The sequence below is a fragment of the Molothrus aeneus genome, chromosome 10, assembly GCF_037042795.1.
Source record: "Molothrus aeneus isolate 106 chromosome 10, BPBGC_Maene_1.0, whole genome shotgun sequence".
Taxonomy (NCBI): Eukaryota; Metazoa; Chordata; class Aves; order Passeriformes; family Icteridae; genus Molothrus; species Molothrus aeneus.
In genome coordinates this window covers 12818997-12842516 of record NC_089655.1, presented here as the reverse complement: position 1 = coordinate 12842516, position 23520 = coordinate 12818997, and the positions used below count along the sequence as shown (strand labels likewise).

General features: G+C 37.2%; 1 long non-coding RNA gene across 1 annotated transcript; it reads left to right on the top strand.

Moving 5' to 3' along the window:
• The first annotated feature begins 1544 nt into the window (after positions 1-1544).
• On the top strand, positions 1545-22443 carry LOC136560872 (uncharacterized). Its single transcript, XR_010784211.1, has 4 exons — positions 1545-1642; positions 7200-7287; positions 8447-8541; positions 22260-22443. It is a non-coding gene; the product is annotated as an uncharacterized lncRNA (long non-coding RNA).
• The last annotated feature ends 1077 nt before the right edge of the window (positions 22444-23520 follow it).

Genomic DNA, 23520 nt, shown 5'->3' with positions numbered 1-23520 from the left:
TTCATTTTATGAAGGAAGTGGCCTATTTATTGCAGCACCATATCTATGGCAGGAACCACGGTCTACATACTCAGTTGGAGACACATCACAGAATTTTGTGACAGCAAATGAGGACAACACTGCCTTAGACCCAGGTCTCTTAATTCACATTAAGTATTGTCATGCTGGAGATCCTTGTAGCATCGGATTTCTGCTTATTCTGTTGGATTTAATCTGACTTTGGTGAAATAATGTGATATTGCATATTGACAGCCTAAATATCCAAAGTGAGGAAAAAAGGGTTTCCTTTTTATTAGTTTTGAATTTGCATCTCTCTATTATCATTCCTTTTCCTTGTGTTATAAATCAAGGAGAACAGAAGCTCTGGATCTGTATTTTTTGGACCAGCCATACTTTCACACACTTTTCTATCACATTCTAGAATAAGCTGTGCTGTTGTTTTATACAATGCCAGTGGTACCACAGCACTTCAGACAGGTCTGTGAAATGCAGTTCCTTCTATCCCTGCTGTTATAATTTTCCAGGATATTAGAAAAGATCCTAAGCCCAAAAATTTGGATTAAGATGTCCACTTCTCCAACAGCTGAGTTTGCTGTCTTCTGTCATTGGGTTTGCAGTTCTTGGTCAGTCTGGGAGAGGTTACAAACAGTCTCCCCTGTTCTAACAAGCAGGCAGGTCCAGAGGCAGCTGTTTTTGCTGTTGTGCCATAATGAGTGAATGACTGAGCCCTAAAGAAGGAGATTTCTCTTATCCATTATGTAGCATCAAAACCTGAATTGAAAACTTTCTGCAGTTTAAAGAAGTCTTCCTTCAGTGTCAGGGGGTTTTCCTGAGTAAACTGTGCCCCTGATACTACTCAGAGCCTAATTACTGTAAGTCAGGCATGTATTTCTTTCCAGGAGAAACCCTTTTGTACTATTAAAATACAAAAATGCCTAACTGACTGACTTCCATATAAAGGGGGAGGGGAAGGAGCCACACATAACTTGAGTTACTCGAGCATAAGGTATTTTTATTCAATTGAGCCCTTTAGTTCAGATTAGGATCATAGCTTCCTTTGAATGTACAAGTTACTTTGAGTTCTTAGTTCAGTGTTGAAAAACTAACACTTAGAAACTTCTGAATATAAACCTCACTGAAAAGCTCAACTTGCAAAGGTGCCTGTCTGCATTGTATATGAATCTTTACAGAAAAATAAGGGAACAAGCTAAGGTAGCAGGGGGAAAGTCTTGTTTGTGCTTTGCATCTTAATATTGGGAGAAGAAGACCTGTAGGTTATAACAACAAATTTGTGATGGATTCTGAGAAAACAGTGGAAAGTTTGTGATGATGGAGAGTGGTACATTTTTTCTTCTTATATCTCTTTGTAGTAAGAGGCAATCAAACCAGTGTCAGATTCTCTTAGCAGACTATTGGTTGGTTTGTTTAATTATTTGTCATATATGACAATGGAAATATATTTTGTTATAGGCTAGTATTCATATAATAATAATAATAATAATAATAAAAGACACCATTTTTATGCTATTACTCCACTGTTTTAACAGATGGAAAAGTCAGAACTGACCAGGAAGAAAAAAAAAGCCAAAACTCTTCACTAAAAGTACAACATTTGAAGGAGGTCGTAATTATTTCCTTCTCTGTAAGTTACAGCAACATATTGAAAGTTAATAAAGATAAATGTAACATTTACTGGGTAATAAGAGATTGTGGAAGGAAATAAACAAATGTAGGATATAGTGCATCTAAGTAAACACAAAGGTTGTAAAACCTTCAAACTCAAATATCAAGAGCACTGCAAATTAATGCTGCACACAATAGACCCTTTGGAAGCTAACTTAATCCACCCCCATGTATCTACATGAGGGCCATGCATAACAATGCATGAGCTGGATTTCCATTAGAGTTTCCTCTGCAGGCTGTCAGTTGTTTGAAGAAATAACAATTTCCTAGGCATGAAAGCTTTTTCAGAATGTTCCCACTGATGTGTAATAAAAGTGACTTTACTTTTTTTCCTTCCCTGCTCTCCTTCAGCCCCTCCCCCTGAGATGTGACTTCTGGGGGAAGAAGAGGATGGACTTAGACCCTTGGCCCCCTACCAGTTTACCTTGCCAGGATTATCAGTGCAGGTGTTAAAATAATTGAAGGTGTGGTAGGAGATACAACCCCTAATAGCTTTTCCTATATGGAGATTACCTAGGTAGAGAATGCCAGAGTACCTGAAGAATAGGCAAGTGAGTACCTTATTAACATAGCACCATTCAGCGGCAGCTGCATATCTGGAAAAAAAAAACCTTTAAAGAGCCTATTCATCTATGTTAATGGGCCCATTGCACAGTACATTGTGTGGGAAATTAAGTCTCTGGCTGTGAACTTCCTGTGCTGTGCAAGCTGCCTTGACTCTTTTTTATTGCTTCAGTGTTATTATCTCCTCCTGGAAATAAAAACAATCATGTTCTCACATTTGAGAAGCCAAAACATTCCCAGATAACAAACTGGTTGAAAGTTTCTTTTGTTTCCCTTATTAAGTGAAAAAATATGTTTTGAAATTAAAGTAAACCCTAAATTAACATCAAAGGCCATCAAATTAGCTGAGCTGTCATACGCATGACAATGTTGCGTTTTCTTTTTTTTTCCCCCCTCCCCTGTAAAATACACAATTTAAATTGCTTTCGTATTTATTGTTCCTTCCTTGGAATTAATTTTTGCCACAAAATATGTTAATTTATTCAAATGAGACATGATTTTTGAATGTTTGACTGGCAAAAGAACTGATTTCCTGCTGAAAGACTGAAGTAGAAAATAACAATTTTCTTTTAAAGCATTTCTCAAAAATATAGTCTCTTTCCATTTTAGCAAAGAGTGGACATTTCTTTAAAAGCGGGTCAAGGAACTTATATTAAAAATTGCTTATTCAATTTTTTTTTCAAGCTTGTCATGAATCTGAGAGTAATATACAATGTTTTGCAGTCTGTCTCACCTACAAGGAAGAATTATTATCAAATATTTAAACAATTTTCCATCCTCTCTTTATGATCCAAGTGCTGCACATTGCATCATCGTCATCATTATCATCATTATCTTCATCATGCTGATAAAAGGACTAATGATCAATACTAACTGATTACAACTCAATTAAGGAGGATCCTCTCAGTGTAAATTTTTTTTAATCTTGCCTCTTCTAGTCCTTCTGCATTTTCAAGTTAACCTAATACGTTCCACTATTTAACATGTTTAATGAGCATACTGGAATATAAGTAAAATCGTTATTTAACGTGCTGTACCGCTTCCATGGTATGTACACAACTTCCCTTGGGCAACAAGAGTATATAAAGAGCAGCCAAAAAACCCCAAAAATTCACAGTTAGAAAATGGAAGTTCTTGATATTAACTGCAACAGAATTTATCTCTTCAGACAAGCAGCTGTCTAGAAGCCTTGTAGAGACAGAGATGGCCAGGAGAAGCTCTGAATAAGTCACCACGCAATAGAGAGTGTGAAGAAGCCCGTGTGGGAACAGCCTCCCAGTACAAATGATCATTTCATCCAGTCTGTTTGCACAGACATCCCTTGCAACCATCCTATTATTTTTCATCAAAATGTTATCTGCAAGCTCTTTAGGGCAAGGATGGCTTGGCACACATGGCACCTTGCTCTGTTTTCTGTGCTTGATAGTGCTCGACAGTGTTATCATAATGCAAATTATTGTTGTTCCTGGTAGGGACTGCACTGAGTGCTCTTCGCTTATCTGCAAGTCTGACAAGTGATAATCCAGTAACATCAGAGAGGAAATCAATATTTCATATTAGTTAATGATTTAATTATGGAAATTCTTCCCTTAATGCCATTTGTTAACTAAAGTCACCATAAATTGTATTCTGTTCAGCTCATCTTTCAGTGGCACTCTGAATTACACCTTCCTGACATTTAGATATTGGAATATTAAACAGATTTCTCTTTCCAGTCCGGTCCAACACTTTGTTCACAATGCAGGCCATCTGGGAATGTGTACCCATTAATGATCTGGGAGGCACTGTTAAGAGTTTGCATATTTTAAAAAGTCAGAGAAAATTAGAACTGCAGGAACACCAACATATCACATTCTCATTACATAAGTAGATCTGTCATCTACATTATTACTTTTTTCCAGTGATATCTTGCGTTGTATTTTTTTCCCCTTTGCTCATGTGTTTATTTTTAAGACAACATGCAACTTTTTTTTTTCTTTTTTTTAAGGCTGGAATTTCATGTTTTATAGTGGGCTGTTGAGAGTTTAAAAATGTAGAGTGAAGTCCCAGGCTAGCAATTCCCATTTAGTCCCTTTTACACAGCAATATTGTTTTTATATAGCAAGTCTGCTGTTGGCATTTCAAGAATCACAGAGGCACCAGTAATTTGGGTGCAAGCAAAATTTTTGAAACAGTTCCTGTAAAGATAATTCAGATTAATGGGCCATTTACAGTCTTGCTAACTTACTAACTGGCTATGTGCTCTAGGTAATCAGGGTGACATTACTGCCGGCACAAAAATGACATCTCGTCATCAGAAATTTTCTTCATTGGCATGGAAAATGCCAGGCACATCACCTCTGACTGTGTGGCCACCACATCTATTAACCTTATTGATTTGGAGTCATGCTGTGCCACACTGGAAAACTACTCCCTGCTGAAAGACTCAAGTGGATCAATCCTGAACCATGAACAAAAACTCAATAACTAAATGTAGTAGGCACCTTTCTCCATTAAGTATTCCTCAAAGTAAATCACATTAGAGAACATCACTGTGAGGACCTTACCTTGGGATTCTATGATCTCCCAGAAACCAACAGGGAAAATAGGAAGGCAACGTTGCTGAATATACTTTATATCTCTTGATCTTGTTCTCAAATATCTATCTTTATGTCATGATATTTTAATTTTATTCTACAACTCTGTTCCCCTTTCTAAACATTAAAAATTTTTCCTTGCTGTTTGTTTTTCATTACGATTGTCCCTGGTAAGTCATCCGATGACAGATGATTATGAAAAAGAAAGTTTTCTTTCCTTTATGAACCCTTCAGCATTTTCATGTATTTATAAGCATTCATTTTTGAGACCCTCATTGTGACAGGGTTTGAAAATGAAACAAGCCAACTCCTTTCAGCCTCATACAGTTAACAAAGAAGGCAACAAAAGGACTTCCAGAGCTTCATATTTCCTGACAAAAGATAGAGGGCGGCAGCAAGCCCCATTCATATTTAAATGTTCCTGGCTTTGGAATTAAAAGTCCATCTTTCATGTTCCCATTTCCGTTCCTCACTTTTTGTTGGTGTTTGCTGGCAATGAAAACTCTGTCCCAAACATTAATGTGACTCTTCGGTTCAGTCTGCATAACCTGTATCCTTAGAAAATATTCCTTATCACGGACAGCTGAAGATTTCTTGAACAGCACTTGCAAATCATTGTAGCTTATAATTGTCTTGCAAAACTGATTTAGGGCAAGAAAAGTGTGGGTGCAACCACTCTGTGCACACGTGAGTAATGGCTGATTGTAGCTGAGTAAGTTGTTTAAGGGGCCAGAGGGACCCTTCTCCTCAGAAAAATTACTTATATGAGTCAGGGGTACAGGATGGGACAGTATCTTTTCTGTTGCTCAGTACTATTACAACTTTGCCCAGGACTCTGATCTGAAAACTTGACTGCAAAACCTGAAAGCAAAGGGTTTAATTTTGCAATGGTTTTGGTGTTGATGCATAGAACAAAGTTCATTAAAAATGCTCCTGGCACTGTGTTCAATCCTGCCTATCGTCTGTATACATATCTGTGTTACATATTTTAACATTTTATTTAAAAGTAAATTCTGAATTATGCAAAAAGGAAAAAGAAAATGCAATGACATATTAGAAAATATTATCAGTTACTTGGGAAAAAGTGATTTCTCAAAGCCATGTAAAAGTCTGGAAAGTATTCTTTTTATTCCTTAGGAAATAACCCTGGGTATCTAATTAATATCATGAAATTAAGGCCATTTATCTGAAAAACTGAAAAAAGATCTATATATGCACCAAAGTTCAGTGTTTGTCCCTGAGCTCTAACACAAGATATACTGTGTGAAAGTCTAACATGGGATACACCATATATCATCTCTATTTAGAGCCCCTAGGCAGGAAGTATGGATAAAAAAAATAATCAAAATTACTGTTTTTCTTTACTGAAAGCCCTCTAAGGAATTCATTGGAATGAGTTCTGTCTGCCCATCTAATTGATAATTATTTAATTAGCAATTTATAATGATAATGGGATTTTACCCCCCACCAGTCCATCTTGTCTGTAAGAAAAATTTAAGTAGACAACCTTATGTATTACTTTACCACTTTTGGCAGTTGGCACAAGATATTGTGGGCCAGCGTTGTGATTTCCTACAGTTAAACCATAAAAGCAATGTATTCATATATTTCCTTTGCCCACAGTGTTTCCTTTTCTCATTACCGAGGGTGACTGGCACTCTCACAATGTGTGTGGGTGCACAGGCTTGTTGTGTCACCGTGGACAGTTCTAAGAGCAGCTTCATTAGTTCTTTTTACAACAAAAGCTAGGTTTTTTTTCCTGCCTTCTCTTTCTTTCCCTTAGTTGGCATGCGGGTTGAATTTTTCTTGGACCCCCTGCTTGACTTTTTTTTAGAGCTCCTTTTGAACAGTGCAGCAGTGTGAACACTAGGAATTGTAACTGATAGACTGTTTGCAGGAGAACTCATGAAAGTTCTCTTTGTTCACTTCACATCAACCAGGTTTATGCAGACCCTCCCCCATCTCAGGGAAAAGGAAATCCACTTTTAATTATACATTGATGGGAATCACTGTATAGTGAAATTGCATCAAGTGGAGAATGCCCACTTTATTCTCTTTTATCTGAGAATCCAAAAGAAGAACTGGAGTAAAAAAAAATGGATATGCAAGCATAGACTTCCCAATATAGAGCCAGGCCTGCCTAATTTAAATCAATCTGCCAGCTCCACTTCCAGTCCTGTTTAAAATTTTCAGCTGAATCTCTGCACTGTGAGGGTGTCTTGTCTTTAGTCCTTGAGCCTGGAAGGTCTTCTTTTTGAGAGATTTACCAAAAAAATTACCAAACCAATATTTTTTTATGTGAAAGGAAAGAATTGTAAGCATAAGATATTTTCAAAATTTGAACTGAATAATTTTTTTTCCCTTTTTCTCCCTCAGATAAGCATATTGAAATTGTGTAGAAGACTCCTTAGGGCAAAAGAAAGAAGATATATCTGGTGGCAGAATGAAGAGATAACATAACTTGGTGAGAAGTATAAGTAAACAAGAGAAGCACTTTGTGTCATTTTATGTTGTTATGTCCAGTGAAATGAATGGTAACATTTTCAGCAGTACTTACAGGAACCTCTGAGATGATAAATCATTTGAGTAATCTGCTAATAAATATGTGATGTTAATTTTCTTTCTTTTTTAAATTAATATCACAAGATACCATTAATAGAGACAACGAAGTAGGATATTCAGCTTTGTTGTTTATATTACCAAAGTTTACTATGGTTATATTTGCCTTTTGAATCTTCCAATAAAAAAAGGAAATACTGATGTTTTTCTCAGACATTTAGTCAGGAAAGAAATACTTTTGAAAATGTTCTTGGAGATAATTTTTTATATTCTTTCTTAAATTGCTTTATCTTAATTTTTGCAATTAATTTATTTTATACAATTTAGTAACTGGGGTTTTTTTTAAGATTTCCTGAAAAAAAAAGTTTAATACCCACAAAAGAAGTGTTGTGAAGACCAAAGAAAAAGCAGCCTGCCTAGAAACATTGTAAGATTCTGCCCTTAGAAGTTTAAGCACACTCAACTAAAGGGAGTTGGGTAAGACAGAAATGTTCTCCATGGATATTAGGAGGAATGTGGGCCTGGCAAATGAAAGAAGGTGATGTTGATAGATCTTACCTAAAGACAGAATCCTGATTACCTCAAGGTCAAAGACAGTGCAGTTCTGTCTCGCAGTAACACCAAGAACATGATAAGCTGTTGATGGGCCCTTGTCTTAGGGAAAAAAGTATGTGCATTAAATCCAAGTAGAACCTAGGACAACTCCATCCAATTCCTACCATCAGTACTGGATGTACTCCTCTGCTGTCACAAATGAGCGACTAGTCATCCTTTTGGCCTCATTCAGATTGAGACTTCTGCTCCTCTGCTGTCTCACATTATCCCAGATTTTCTTCCACAAACCTTCAGACTTTATTTCTCCCCCAGCAAAAGTCTGAACAAGTGAAAAGCATGTGGATGTAGCCAGGGGGGATGAGGAGCTGGATGAGGCAGAGAATAAAAGTTATTTAGTCTTAAAGACTTAGAGTGAATCCATGACTAATCTTCTAGTCTAGAATATCCAGTAAAAACAGCCTTGAGCCTGAAAACTCTCCTCTGAACTTCATTTCCTTACTCATTTGCAGATCTCCAAGTCATTTACAGATATGTGTAGTGACAGAGAAGTTCTAAAAAGACCAGGAGTTTTCTACAGAATTTTTTACTTATTTCAAATTTGAAGGTAAGTCTGGACCAAAGTCTGTAAGATTGCATGTGTCTGTCCATCAGGGTTCTGCTATGCCAGAATGGGAGCATCATAATTTTCTGGGTGGTCATAGTTTCAATGAATAAGGAAAACAGGAGATATTTAAGAGCTAAATAATAATTATTTTGGATATTTTTTGGCAAAACAAAGGCACTTTGTGATGTTATACCAAATAAGACGATTTGAAAAGGTTCATTGAACCCCAGGAAAGAAAGGAGCGACTCTTAAAACAAAAATCCCAGTCAGATCCCAGGACTAAATATAAAATTATTCAGAATAGGCAGCAGGTCAGCTTCCAACCAAATAAGATTTCACTGTAGCCAACCACTAAATGACACAGAAGCGTGGAAATTGAGGCCAAAGTCGCTGGGGAGACTGATCCCTGTAAAGGAGCCTCAAGAAAAAGACTACAGTGGAACAACTGATGCACAGCGGGGGTTGCCTGGAATTGGTGCCTCTCTGCCTGCTGTGAGGGAATCATCCAGGGAGAAAAAGATGGGAATGGAACTGACTTGGGAACGGCTGAAGGCAGGAGCCTGAGAATCAAAAAGGTATCTTAGAAATATGGTAAAAAGTAAACCTTAGGTTTGATTGTTCTGGTTTGCTTCCTTTTTACATCCATACTTGAGGTTATTTAAGAGTCCTCAAAGACCAGTCTAAGGTTTGCTGCTGAGAATAAAGCTACTGAGATGGATAATGTTCTTACAACAAAAGAGTTTAAAAAAAAAGTGGGAACATTTTCTTGTCATGGCTTCGTTACCTGGATTCTCTATAGCTCTCCTAGAATAGACCAGGGCCACTCCTGCTTTCAGTGAAGTTGCTCATTCATTTACTCCCTCATTCAGTTTAGAATCAGGACTTTTTTTCTTTAAAGTTCAGAAAAATGTAGTTCAGCAAGTTTCCTTCTGTGGAGAACTTAGGCTCACTGTTTGAGAGAAAAGCCCTTGAGGCTGACATGCTTTAGTCGGAGTTCTGCTGAACTGAACTTGCACATTAAGTACTGTACCTTGCTCTTTCCTGCTGAAGCATCCCTTAAGACTACATGTGTGTGTAAATAAAGGAAAATGGAATACAGCCTCAGGATTTATGCTGTGTCATCTATGAAGAGGCTGTTTGGTTGCATGGTGAGCCAAGAGTTGCTGGGTTGTGGATACAGAAGCCCTATCATCCATTCTCAGTGGTATGCAGTGGAAGACAGTCATACCAATAGAAAATTCACCAAGCCAGACTTCCACAGCTGGATTTTTCTAGTTTAAGCTTACTTTGGAACCAGGGCTAATGTAAAGCTGATTTAAAATATGTAAGATGTATGCCTATAGGTTCTTCAGTAATCTTGGGTCTCTCTCCAATAGCATTCTATTACATAGAATGAGATATTAATATTAATAATGAAAAGACAGATTTTTTCTGCTTGTTCATATTGATGCAATATTGCCCAAGTCCTCACAAAGGTAAGGATGTGTAATTGGATTTTAGATTGACAAGTTACACTAATGATTAAATGCCCAATCTTAAGCAAATTTCCTGAATTCAATCACTTCAGTCTTTAGCAACAGTTTTCAGGTAGCCATCACCTGAGATAGGAATGAGATCAGAATTCCTGTACTCTGCTTGGTCGTGTGTGTAGCTGCCAAGGCTGACATCTATTAATGGAAAAGCCTTTGACAATAACACATCTCTTTTCGTGAGAATCTGAATAGCAGTGACAGATCAGGAACCCCATTTTGATGCTCACTGCATATTTTTCTTTTCTCCTCAGTTCAGACATACTCGTTTCATTAAGTTGGGTCAGTTAGGTCAGGCAGCCTTATAATTATCTCCCAGGACCAAAGCTCTGGCTGAACTTTTAGTTCAGAACATTGTGTCTTTCCTGGGACCTCGTGGGGTTATCCTCCATTTCACTTCAAAATTATGAGGATGGATTCTTCTGTGCTTGTGTATACTTTGTGTACCTGCCAAGTCCTCGCCTTCCATTCCTTCAGGTAGTCTCAGAAGTCACTGATTATAAATGCTGATCTGACTCTGTAAGCTTTCAGCAGCACACCTGAGGTTCCCATTTTCTTTCATGGTGAACAGTTTTTCTTTCTTTCTTTCTTTGACTTTTTTGAGGAACTGATTCCAAAGATTTTATTCACAGTAGTTAACAGGTGTGAATTGGTGTTTGCTAGCATAAGTGTCGTGCTGGGTAGCCCTTTGTTCCCCTCCTGCTGCTTCCCTGCTCTATTATGGCAAAACTTACTTTAATAGGAGTTTTTTTTAATGGTTTGTACAGTGCGTATTTTTAAAGCATATTATGGAATAAAAGTGAATACCTATGAGAACAATGTGTTCCTCTGAACCTCTAACAATTGGGCAGGTTTCTTGATTTCAATGGACACACTCCAGAACAAGGGACTTGTACCACCTGAGCAGGAGTGCTAGAATCTGGCCCTCAACAGATGCAGTTTTGTTTCCACCAGCATGTGCCAATTAAAATGATTCTGCTGTAATAAAATATCAGGAGACAGAAAAGGAACCGCCGTGAACTGAGGCAATACTGAAGAGTTGAGCGCTTTTTCAGCTGACACAGATCCCCTGCTCCACTGGCGATCAATGGCAATAATGACATTCCCTTTGCAAGGTAGTGCTGGGCTGCTGAGGGCTGATTCTGATGCCAGTGGCTGGTGTGAGTCGTTGAGGGATATTAAAAGATCATGTTGGATGGGTGGCAGGAAGATCTGAAGCCACCAGAGATGTGGAGCAGAAATAATAGGAGGAGTGGTAAGAGTGACACCATTTCCAGAATATCTGAATTAAGAAGGAAGGCAGGAGAGGCTGAGCTGTGTTTGAAATACCTTGTCAGCTCAGTTACAAGTAATTGTAGAGAGTGTAGATACTAGTGCCTCAAAAATGAAAATGAACTACTAAAACAAAATTTTAGTTTTACAAGTCTTAGGAAGAGTGGGTTTAGCCAGCAAACAAAACCATAAAAAGTGTTCCTTCTGATAAGTATTTTCCTTTCAATGGGGATATATAATCTACTGAGTTAACTCTCTTTACAGCTGTTTCATGCCTTTGTAGCATGACCCAGCCTCATGGATGTTTCTCCTGATGTCCATAATTTGAGAAGACCCTAAATCCTGAGCTCATACTAAAAGACATACCTTATCTAAAAAACCCTGTAGAGATAAGAATGTCTATGCACTGTGGCTATTTTTTTTTACCTATTTCTCTTTACTGTGGCTAACATTGCTTGTTTTAATAAGAGTTGCAATGCTTGTATTTGCTGAGCCTTTCAGTAATTACAACTTAATTTCTGCACTGTGGCACAATTGCAAGTGGATTTCACTGCTACAGATTCTGCTACTTTAAATGTCACATTTGCCCTTCACAGCTCAATTTCTTTCTGTTTTCCTGCTTGAGAGTTTTAAGTCTAGGTTTTTATTTTTCATACATGTCTGTTTAAAATCTCATTGGGATGGGAGAAATCCAACATCAAAAAGTTAAAAAGAACCCCAAAACCAATCAAACAAAAATACAAAACCAGAAACAAAAAAGCCAAACAGAAGGGTTTCAAGAACAAAGAAAAAGTGTTTATGAAAAAATGAGGAAATTTTGCTGCACCACCAATATGCAGGGCACACAGCACTCCTGTATTCAACCACATTTTTTGCCTTACAAAATTCTACCTGTTTTAAGAGTTCTCAGGCTTCTTGAATTCCCCATAGACTTTGTAACAAACCTTGCAAAATGCCTGGTGCTGGCAGAGGCAGGAAAAAGACCTAGATAAAGGGTTATCCTTGGAAGGGTTATCCTTGGAAGTAGAGAGCTCTTCAAAACTAAAGATCTTTATGGATCTGCAGAGGTCCATTCCTAGTAACCAGAACCTGAATATGGAAGGTTAACTTGATAATCAGACACTGGAAGGGATACACCAATATTGCCAATAGCAGGTGACATGAAAAGTCTGGCAGAAATGAGCTATAGCAGAAATTATTTATAAAATAAATCAGTATTTTGCTGAAAGATAAATGTTTTGGGGTTTTTTTGTTTTTTGGTTTGGGATTTGTTGGTTTTTTGTTTGTTTTAACAGGAAGCTTGCTTTTCCTCTTATGTCCACTTTGGATGCTTAAGGAAGAAGAATGTGGTCCTGCAATCCCTCCCCACATGCAAACTCACATTTTAACCTCTAGGATCACTTTGCCTGAAATCCAGCATTTTGATGCTAAGAATTTTCTCAAAAATAGTCATATAATTGTTTTCAAATATTTAGAAGAAAAATCAACATTTTGAAAGATGATGCGAATCAACCTGTGTTCTCCAGACAGGTCTATTCATGTATTCTTTAGCTGTCAGAAGTAGAACTGTAGTTCAGCAATTACCTGCATTACATTCACATCTTCCTTTTTCTGTTAAATCATGCACACACATTTTCAATTTATTAGTACTGGATAAGTGGCCAACTATGTCTAGAAGCCTTGTAATGTGTAAATTATCTTAGCCAGTTTAAGAAAGAATATGTGTCCATGAAAGTGAATTACTCACAGATCACAAATTAAACCACCTTTTCAAAATTATTTCAGATGGTCTAATTATCTGGAAAAATGTAGGATTGGTTTTGTACTGTTGACATTTGTTAATATCCACCAAAAATGCTCGTGGCATTTTTGTATGCACAGCAGGAAAATCAGTATGGAACTGGAACTTGTTGTTAATAAAACTTGAAAAGCACAGCTTAAGGTCTTTGCTGATCTATAAATGGTTTAGGCCTCTCAAGCCTACATACTGTCTTAGGGTGAGAACATATGGAAAATACACATGAAAAAGCAATTACAGAAAGATTTGGATCCAGGGTATTGATATGAATTAGAGGTGAATAATACTGATTTGAAAACTTGACACTTCAGGAATGGCAAAGCAAAGCAATCACTGACATGTCTGGAATTCGTATCACCTGTCCAAGCAATTTTCTTTTTCCTTCTGAAAGTGCATGGTATTGTTCATTTCAATAAGATATTACAGACAGAGACTAGACATTCAATTCCCCCTTCTTCAGACAACTGGGATTTAAATATCCATTCAGTTCAGTAAGTGGTACGTCTATCATAAAACTGCTTTCTAACTCCATGTCTGTGGTTGCATACGCATGGTTGATATATAATTAATAGGCATTTTGCATCCTTCTGAAGAGCATATGTACAGTAGTCTTTTGGGTTTTTTTAATTTGTGATACAGGCAGTGGATAACTGGCACTGAATATCTATCAAAATCATAGTGCTACACATGTAAGAAAAAAGATCTTTTACAGAGTTAGAGCAAAGACAGTAAGGTTGGTGATATTCTCAAGATTATGTTTCATATTAAGACTAAGTAGGCTTCTCAATCCATTAAAATATATTCCCTTGTTATCATGTTCTTAAAACAAATTTAATACTGATAATATGTGTGTGCTGGGAGTGGTTTGCAAAGAAGAAATCTCTGTCTGATGGGTTGTGACCTGACTGTGTTTTTGGGTAGATGCATTAAATGTGGTTTTTTAGCTGTTCATCTTCGAAATCAATACAATGGGTGCAGCAGAGTCTGCTGAAAGTCCTGAAAGGAGTTCCTGGAGCTCAGTGTTGAAAGTATAAATGGAGCACTTAAGTAATGTCAGGTCACAGTAGGAAATAAAAATTCAACTTTAGAAGGAGCCTTCAGCACAAGGCTATCAGGAGGCTCCTCCAGGTTTACCCTCACAGGACATGAATATAAGACACTATTTTAGATTGAAGAGTCAATGGAAGAGATTCTGCAACAAATTAGAGAAAATAAACAGGATCTAATTATAAGTATCAGATTATGTGTCTCCAGACAGAATTCAGCAGGGAAATTGCTGAATTTTAACTCTGATACCAGGTAAGATAATTAAGTATGAATTCAGGTTCTGTGAGAACAGATATAATTTTGTAGGAGCTCAATGAACAATGTGAGATAAGATTGTGTGATCAAGGTACTACATCTGTCTTTTTTAAAGGCCTTATAAAGGATCCCTAACCCAAAAGATCTAACTTTTTAAGAAATAAGAGAAACCAGCTTGGATTAATAACCAAATAAAAAAAACAGGACACAACAGGTAAAAATAAAATAATTGTTTTCACAGCAATGAGTGGTTGCTCATAAAGCACAGAGGATTTGTGCACTTCTTATATTCATAAATACCATTTCTTGAGGGAGGGGGATGATTCAGAAGCCCCCATTGTTTACAGATGATACAAAATTATTTAAGGTTGACATATCTACAGCTGACTGTGAAAGTTTGGAATAGTATTTTCTAGCCAAATGGGGAACAACATAGTATAGGACATTCAGCATGTGATTCAACATATTTTCTAGCAAATAAGCACCTAGAGTCATCTGAAGTGGGACATGTCCATATGATGGCAGAAGCCACACACATAGCCAGTGCCTGGATGTGAAATTGCATGTCTATGTTTGGGAAACTGATATCTTCTAACTTATGGAGAAAAATAGTCTTAGGCATATGTAAAAGGGACTTGCAAAATATTCAGTTAAGAGGTTTTGAAATCAGTATGTATGGTTCTCTGAAAACATCAGCAATAGTCAAAATTGATTGTTAAGCATTATTTTAAAAAAATTAAAAGGGGTATACTCCTGCATAAAACAGAACACTGTTCAGTACTGATCTTTGAACCTCTAAAAAGATATAAGAGAGCTGGGAAAGGATTACAAGGGAGATGGGAAGAATGTAACTGCTTTCATATAAGCTCAAGTACATTAGGAGTCTTCATCTTGCAAAAGCCATGTCAGAAAAGAGATATGACAGAAAACTATGAAAAAACATGAATTATGTCAGAATGTGAGCAGGGAATCATCATTCACTATTTCTCACAGTATGAGATGCAAGGCTCCCAGAGCAAATGAGCTTTTAAGGTTTAAAATGGAGAAAATGCTGCCAGTTGTGGACTTCATTTCTATAGAAAACTATGGAGGTTGAAAGTATAGATGGACTGAAAAAAACAATAAGGGAAAGTAATGTAGTTTTGGTCCATGAGTGGTTCTTAAACAAGATGACCTGGAGGCAACACTAAGCTGAGTAACTTTATAAGTCCTGCTTTTCTAGAATGCAGGAGGAAAAATGGCTTTATGCATGCCACTCTCTCTGCTTCTTTCTAGCCAATGACCAATGCTAGAGCCAAGGAGCAACTATGGAAAATTTGGTCTAACCTGCATAACCAGACTGATTCTGCATTTTTATTATGAGATCCTTCCTTTTGACCTGTAGTGCACTGGCTTTTCTGTAGCATAAATTGAGTAAATAGGCAGGGTCTCTTCTTCAACATGTATACCACTGAAAGCCAAGAATAAATTTTTTGAAAATCATAATATGCTAAGAGAAACAAAAGAACCCTTCAGGAGATTCCTTCAAAAAAATTTCATTTTCTCATATTTGGCTGTATTAACTCTGAATCATAGAATATTCATAATACTCCTTATGCTGACAGTTCTAACAACAGAAACAGCCCGAAATCATCACTGAGTTAGAGAAACTGCTGGAAGAGAACAACCTTTGAGGAGTCACAGAAACTTTACATAACCAATCAGGATAGCAGCTGTGTAAGGGAAATTCTGGAGAGTGGTAGGTGCACATGCTGAATTCAGACTTGTATGAGTTAGTTAAGAGAGTAGGGATAGTACCACAATGGGGAGAAACAGAAACACAGAACAAACAATTCCAAAGGTCAAAATCCTCATGGATTTTAATGACCAGAGCTACTAGTGGTTGATTCTAGTACTCCTATTTCTGGTTGGCAATCCCCATGCAAACACATTTCCACACTGCCCTGAAATACTTGGCTTGCCCCTCTTATTGATCCCTCACTGCCTTTTCCACCCAAGAAAAGGCACCTAGAGCTTATTCATACTTGTACAAAGCAGTTAAGCCCAATTCTAGTACATTCCAGGATGTGCTGAAGGAAGCATCTTTGCAATGTGGCTCGCTGAGTGAGCTCTACAGGGTTTATGTCAAATCAAATGCCACTAGGAAGGCTTTATGAAGTAATCTTTCCCTGACATGCCTGCTACATGTTTCCTGCCATCTGGGATTGTTCTGAGCTTTTGCCTGTCCAGGTAGATGTGTTTCTCTTTGCAAGGACAAGTTACATCAACTGACAGCCTTCAGAGAAAGCTCTGCTTTGTTTGCAGAATACAGATAAGGAGTGTTCAACCTAGGAACTGTAACAGCTTATGGTAATATAGTGGTCACAGCCAAAATCCTAATGTGAGCCACAGACAAGTAATTGGATAAAGCAGGCTCCTAATATCTGATATGGCAGTGTTCTAGGACATTCATTTCTGGAATCTGGACAAGAAAAGAGGAATGTGCCTCAAACCAGGAGGACTAACACATGAGACCGACCATATGCCTTAGCAGATAAATTACAACTTCAGACAGTGTATGAGAAATAATAGAAGCCTGACAAGAAATGAAGGCAGGGTAAGTACAGTTTAGCAAAGAAAGGTGCTTCTTAGCAGAATCAGACCTTGCAAATCAAATTAAACAGATGGCAAAAGCTTTCTCAGTCATATGAGGAGAAAATAACCAAGAGAATCGCTGTGCACTGAGGACTGAATAGAAATTAAATGTAATCTAGGTGTGACCCAAAATCTAAATTAAGATTTCAATAACAAAAAAAAAAGATCAAAATGGGAAAATGAGATTAAGTAAAACATTGAATTTATTTTTTTAGAAGTCATTCAGATAAATTTGTTATCTCATGCCTTTTATTTTGATGACAACTCGATTGTTGAGATAAAGCAAATGCAATAGATTCAACCTTTCTGCTCTTCAGTAAAGCATTTGATACATTACTACATGGGGAATTATTAGTTAAATTGAAAAAGATAAGAGCAAGTATCAGGACTGTAAGATAAGTAAAAAAGTGACTGAACAAGAGACAAGAGTGAGTTATGTTGAAAGGATTTCTCTCTCTCCCTGGAGGAAAGTTGCTTGTAGAGTTCCTTTAGGATTGGTCTGGGGATTAATTTTATTTAATATTTTCCTTAATGGCCTAGGCAGAAAAAGTAGGAGTGTACTAATTAATTTGCTGATGATACAAAACTGGGAGATGTCATGAATACAGAGGAGGATTGGAATATTATACAGGAAGAATTAAATGACCTTGAAGACTGGGGTAGTAGAAATGGGATGGAATTTAAGGTCGTGCGCTCCCAGGTCATGCACTTAAGGACTAATGAAAAGAACCAGCTATGAACTGTAGGCTCATCAGTGGGAAGTGACAGAAAGAAAAACCACCTAGTTGTAACAGTCAATCACAGAATTACTATGAACTACCAGTGCACAGAAAAGGAGAACACAATTTGGAGATATATTGAGTAAAATATTTTTAATGAAGCAAGGAGAGTATTTATGTCAGTGACCAAGGTGCTTGTTAGACATCGCCTTAAATTCCAAATCCCTATGGTTAAGGTGCAAATGTTCTGGGTTTTTTAACAGCTGCAAAGGTATGCTGACTAGTATGATGATCAGAGGAAAGGATGGCCTGTCTGAAAAGAAGCTGTGCCCAGCAAAACAGAGGTTGGAGAGGTAAAAATTGCTATCTCTAAGTATACAAAGAGGTAAACACCAGGGAGAAGAAAAAGCTCTTGAATTCACGCAATAATTTTGACATGAGAACAAATGGCCTTAAAGTGGCTGTGAATACATTTGGACAAGAAATGGAGGAAAGGAGTGTGGGAGTAAACACAGAGCGAGACAGGTTTATTTGCTGGGCTTATGTGATGTGATTCATGTCCCGGCACAGGCTTGAACCTGATGACTCCTGGTCAGCCCTGTGCCCTATTTGTCAGGCAGCCTTGCTTACAGTCCTTTCCTTGGCTGGCTATATTTTCTGTGGCATTCTTGGTTGTACTTGTGGGAATATATTTTATAGCATAACCTCCTTGATATAACACAAATATTAGATGATATCTTTAGCTGTCCATTCTCTTCTTTCTTGAGAGGAAAACAGCAATAACAACCCATGTCTTGCAATGACCAGAACAATGGAATGAAGCAGAAATAGAATGGCTGTTTCTCTACAAAAAAATTTGTTGTATTGAAGCAAAAAATCTAAAATAAAAATATATGCATACAGAAAGTAAGCACTTGAGTCCCATCCACTCCGGAAAACACATTTAGAATTAAGAACTTCACTGAAAGACAGTATCTAATTTTGCCTTTTTGTTCCCATTCAATATATGTACATATTTTTGTATGTTCCTCAAGTACATTTCAAATTTAAAACTAAATTAAACCATTTTTACATGACTTAATATTATGGTTCTAAGTTCTTATATTCATGTAGTTCCTTCTTAGAGAAGAATTATACTTGCGATATTGATAGGAATCTTGTGAGGATTACAGACTCTATATTTCATAACAATAAGTTGGTTAATTTCTCAGAATATACATACTTTCTTATCTCAACCAGGCCACAATTGTGAGGTTATAATTCCCCAGTTTGATGTCATTGCTATCAATGAGAATAACTGGGGGAGGAGGGAGCCCTCAGTTCTCTCTCTGTTGAGTGATGTGACTTAGTCATAACAAGTGGAAATTGTCCCAAGGTTCTGTACTGTACTTGTGGTATAAAATCAAAACAGTCATATTGCACCATTAATGCCATCTCAAATGGATCTCTTATTTCATCCTGAGAAATTCTCTCCGTAGTATATCTCAAATCTCATTCCAGTGTTATAAATTAGCAATGCAGGGGTTGAGAAGCAGCAGCAGCACATTCTGATTCTGATTCCTGTGATTACCAGGAAAGGATCCTTCCTTTATGATAAACTAGTAAATTAAACAGGTTTATCACTGACTAAGGAGTTACAGCTATTGAAAGTTTGAGATAGTTTGTAATGATTGCTGCATCTGACAAATACTGAATTATAACACTTAGTCTGTATAACCAACAGCTTATTTCCTTTTGTCATGTGCTGTTGTGTTGTGTTTCATCAGCTTTGGAGACGATGCAAAATAATGCAAAGTGACACCATGAAATACAATAAGATGTGACATAACACATTAGAAATTTAAAGAATGAAATGCTTCAGTCAATTCAGGAAATAGGAACCCTGTCCAAATTTATTGTGACAAGTAAGAACAGTGCAAACTCCAAACACTGTTTTCAAACCAGAGGGCACCATTGTTTTTTGACCACCCAAATTGCTTGCAGATACTGCCATCATCTTTATTTTTAGTTTAATTTAATAGCACAGAGCTGCGAGCTTTTTCAATTTGGGTGGTGTTTTTTTGTTGTCTTGGGGTTTTCCTCTCCTCTCTCCCCAGCCAGCCATGAGTATCTAAATATCTAACTTAGCATCTAAGTGACTTGGCAGGTTTGTCAGCAGCTTTCCATTCCAAACAAACCAGTTCCTTGACATTTCAAAAAATGTATTGCTAACATGTTTCCAAGGATTTTGTAAAAACCCAATTCTGTGAGCAAGGGCTCAAAATGGGTGAACAAAAAAGCATCTGTGTTAGTAGAAAAGAAGTGTTTTCAGTTCATATCTAGGGTATGTTAATTGAAAATCTCGAAACAGGCTGCTTTCCTGTAGAGTACTAAAATGAATTCAAATATGAAACAACTCTCTTAAATCTGACTACTCCAGACTTTTCTTTCTCACATTTTCACTGTCATCTATTCATATCTGTCTGGTGATATTTAGGTCTGCATTAATGGATTAAAGTCCACATTGATCTCAGTTGGAAAATATGAGTTGCTGTTGCTCATCACCCTATGCTATTGCCAAAGCCTTCTCCTTTGCTAGTAAAGTCAGATTCTATTGAAGTCTATCCCAAATAGTCATCTGTATAAACAATGATATGTGGTTCTAAACTTCAAGCACATTTTCTGACCAGCTGTACTAACCATTTTTATGTAAGTTTTATTTAAGGGCAGCACTACCATGCCGTGAAGTCAGACAATGAAGAGATTAAAACTATTTTTTAAAAGCCTTTTTAGGGCCTGGATGGCTCATTTGATCGGACACCAGCCTTTCATTGCAGGGAAAAGAAGCTCATATCTAGCCCTGACTGTTGTGCTCAGAAGTAATATTTATGGGATGCTTACAAAATGTTTATAATGAAATTAGTACCGGTATTCTTGGTTTATTGTCAGGACAGTGAAGAAGAACAGGGAGCTGTCAACTAGTGCACGTGCAGGTGAAAATTAAGTCTCCTGAAAGGGATTTTCAAAAGTGCAAAGCTCATACAGGCACATAGCTAAGTGAATAATAGACAGGTTATTGCTAAAAAACACATCTTCCCCAGCAAATCAAAATTAAATTGTATAGCAAATCCTTCTAAATCAATAAGTGCTATAAAAATCTCTGTGGAGATTTATTTTTGTGCACAAAAGGATAAAATCCAATGTTCATTGAAATGGATGAAATAAATGAATTAAATATATGCTCTTCTGTCATGCTCCTGACACTTTAAAAAAAAATAATGATTCTGAAGCAGATCCTTAGCTGAATGGTACACCTGATTAGCTCCAATAGCCAGATTTTGTGTAAATCAGATAGCAGTATATAACTATATAACAAATTTTCAGAGCTAAATCTGCCATTATTTGAGCTTTGTGTATTACATCAGCTGAGAAAGTAGCACAAAAATGTTCATCTACATTTTAATATGAATTGGGATCCGAATTGCTAACATTGCAGTAGAAAAAAAAAGTTGTGTAGAAAATGTAAGGCTGCTTGAGCAACTTTCTTGAATTTGTTACTGTCAGGTAGAATAAAATTTGATACTGATGCAATTTAAAGCCATCTTTTAATGTATTTATGTAACTAGCCACAGGTCATTCAAAATCTGGCCTATTAGTGTTATTTTCTGTTTCAAGAATTACAGCTGTGGTTGTCTGATACCTAATTTCAGTACACCCCAAAAAACAAGCCCTTGGAAAGCAGTCTTCCAGCTTTTTGTATTCTCTAAATGTAGCTTAAGAACAGCTTAGCTTTTTTCAAAATCTGGTTACAATTATTTTTTTTTCCTTGAAGTTTAATGATTATTAGAACTTGGCAAGTTAAAGCTGAGTATCAAAAATCTATAGGCTTTCCATGAGCTAATCGTTGGCTGATATATTAAAATTAATAAACTTTTAAAAATACAATAACTTAGTTTCAAGTTTTATAAAACAGCCAAATTGTTGTCAGCCAATGAGATACCACATATCTCCATATAAACACATATATATGAACATGTGTGATGCATTCACACAGGCTGAGTTTATCTGGTTATGGAGAAAGGCTCCAAGAGGTTTCTGGGGCTGTACCTGTTTATCCCATCCTGTTGCATGGGTGCACTGCAATGCACTGAACCTCTCATCCCTGTGCCCTGCTTGTTCTGCACTCTACAAAGCACAGGAGGGACCCCAGGGATGAGTTAGTGATGGGGGAAGAGCCATGGGCTCCATCCTTAGTTAGTGGCCTCAGAGCTGGCTGCTTGCATTTACAGCACTACTGAGAGCACTTTTCCTCTGCACAGGGAAGTAATCTGGGAGGCTGCACGCCTCTTCTCACCCCCCTGGGATGGCCTGGCTTCAAACTGTGCCTTCAAAAGAGCAACTTGAAACTGGCATGGCAAACTGCTTATATTGTAATTTATTAACTCAGTGGTGAGTAAAATTGTTGTGTATTCTCTATTCTTGCAGTTTCTAAGTGCAGATTTCTCAGTAATAGCCTGCCTGTTTAATGAAAGGAAGGGCTGGGAGAGAGGAGAGTTATGCCCATTTATTCCTTGGTTCCTCTGGTACAGCTGCCGAGAGAGCAACCTGAAGTGGGGTCTTTTGTGATGTGGACATCTGCCCACTGGCTCTGGAGCAGCCCGCCAATCTGTTCCAGGTAAGTCACCAGGAATCCATCCCATGGTAATGTGATGTCCCCAAGGACCTGTCCAGATTTGAACTTGTATCACAGAAGTGAAAGGTTTTCCAGCTCAGCCTTTCCCTGGGTGTACCGGTATCTGACCATTTCACAGTCTGAAAAGAAAAGCACTCCTCAGACTGTACTGATTTTATGCACCACATTCTGGAATCACTGTTTCAACTGTGCTTGCTGCACCTTCGATGCCCTCAGCACAAATGCAAGTTGTATAACAAATACAAAGATGTTCTACAACAGCTCTTGGGAGAAACCTTTGATTTTCTAGATTTTTTTTTTAAGTGTACCTCCTCATACTGGCTTCTGGAAAAAGCTGCCTTGCAATTTATGAGGATAATAAATTTATACAGAACTGGCTATGGATTGGATGAGGGATCCTAGTACTTTCCTGTACTGAAATTAATATTAGAGCAGGAAAGATCTGCAAATTGTATGGGATTTTAATGTAAACAGGAAACTGAATGGCAAATGTTGTTAACATACACTGATATGAATATGGATCAATTTGGCTTGGAAAGCAGTGGAAATTCTGATTTAAGAAAAAGCTGAATTTGCCCCACAAGTTTAAGTACTGCTTTTGCAGCTTTAAACCACACAACAGATGTGAAGTAAGTTGCTAGTACTTTAGGCAATGTTAATATTGCTAATGTTTAGAAATATGTTTAAAGTTCAAATTCAAAGGATGATTTCTCTTATCCTTTCATGTATTAGAGGTTCCAAATAGGGAATCAGATATTGGGAAACAGAACTTCTTCCATCTTCAGTAGCAAGGAATTCTGAGAAAGCAAAATGCAACCACCGCTACTTTCAAAGTATCACACTATAATGCATGTATAGCTTCAGGTCCCACAAAGGCAAACAACCTCTTGACCTCACACTTTCATTGATGGGAAAAAGTTATTGAGCCTATATTTTACCATATTTCAGATTATTACAACATACAAAAGAAACATATCCATTGAGAAAAAAAAAGAAAAAAGAATTAATGAAATCCTAAATTCTCAATTGTTAAACCACCCACTCCACTTCTAA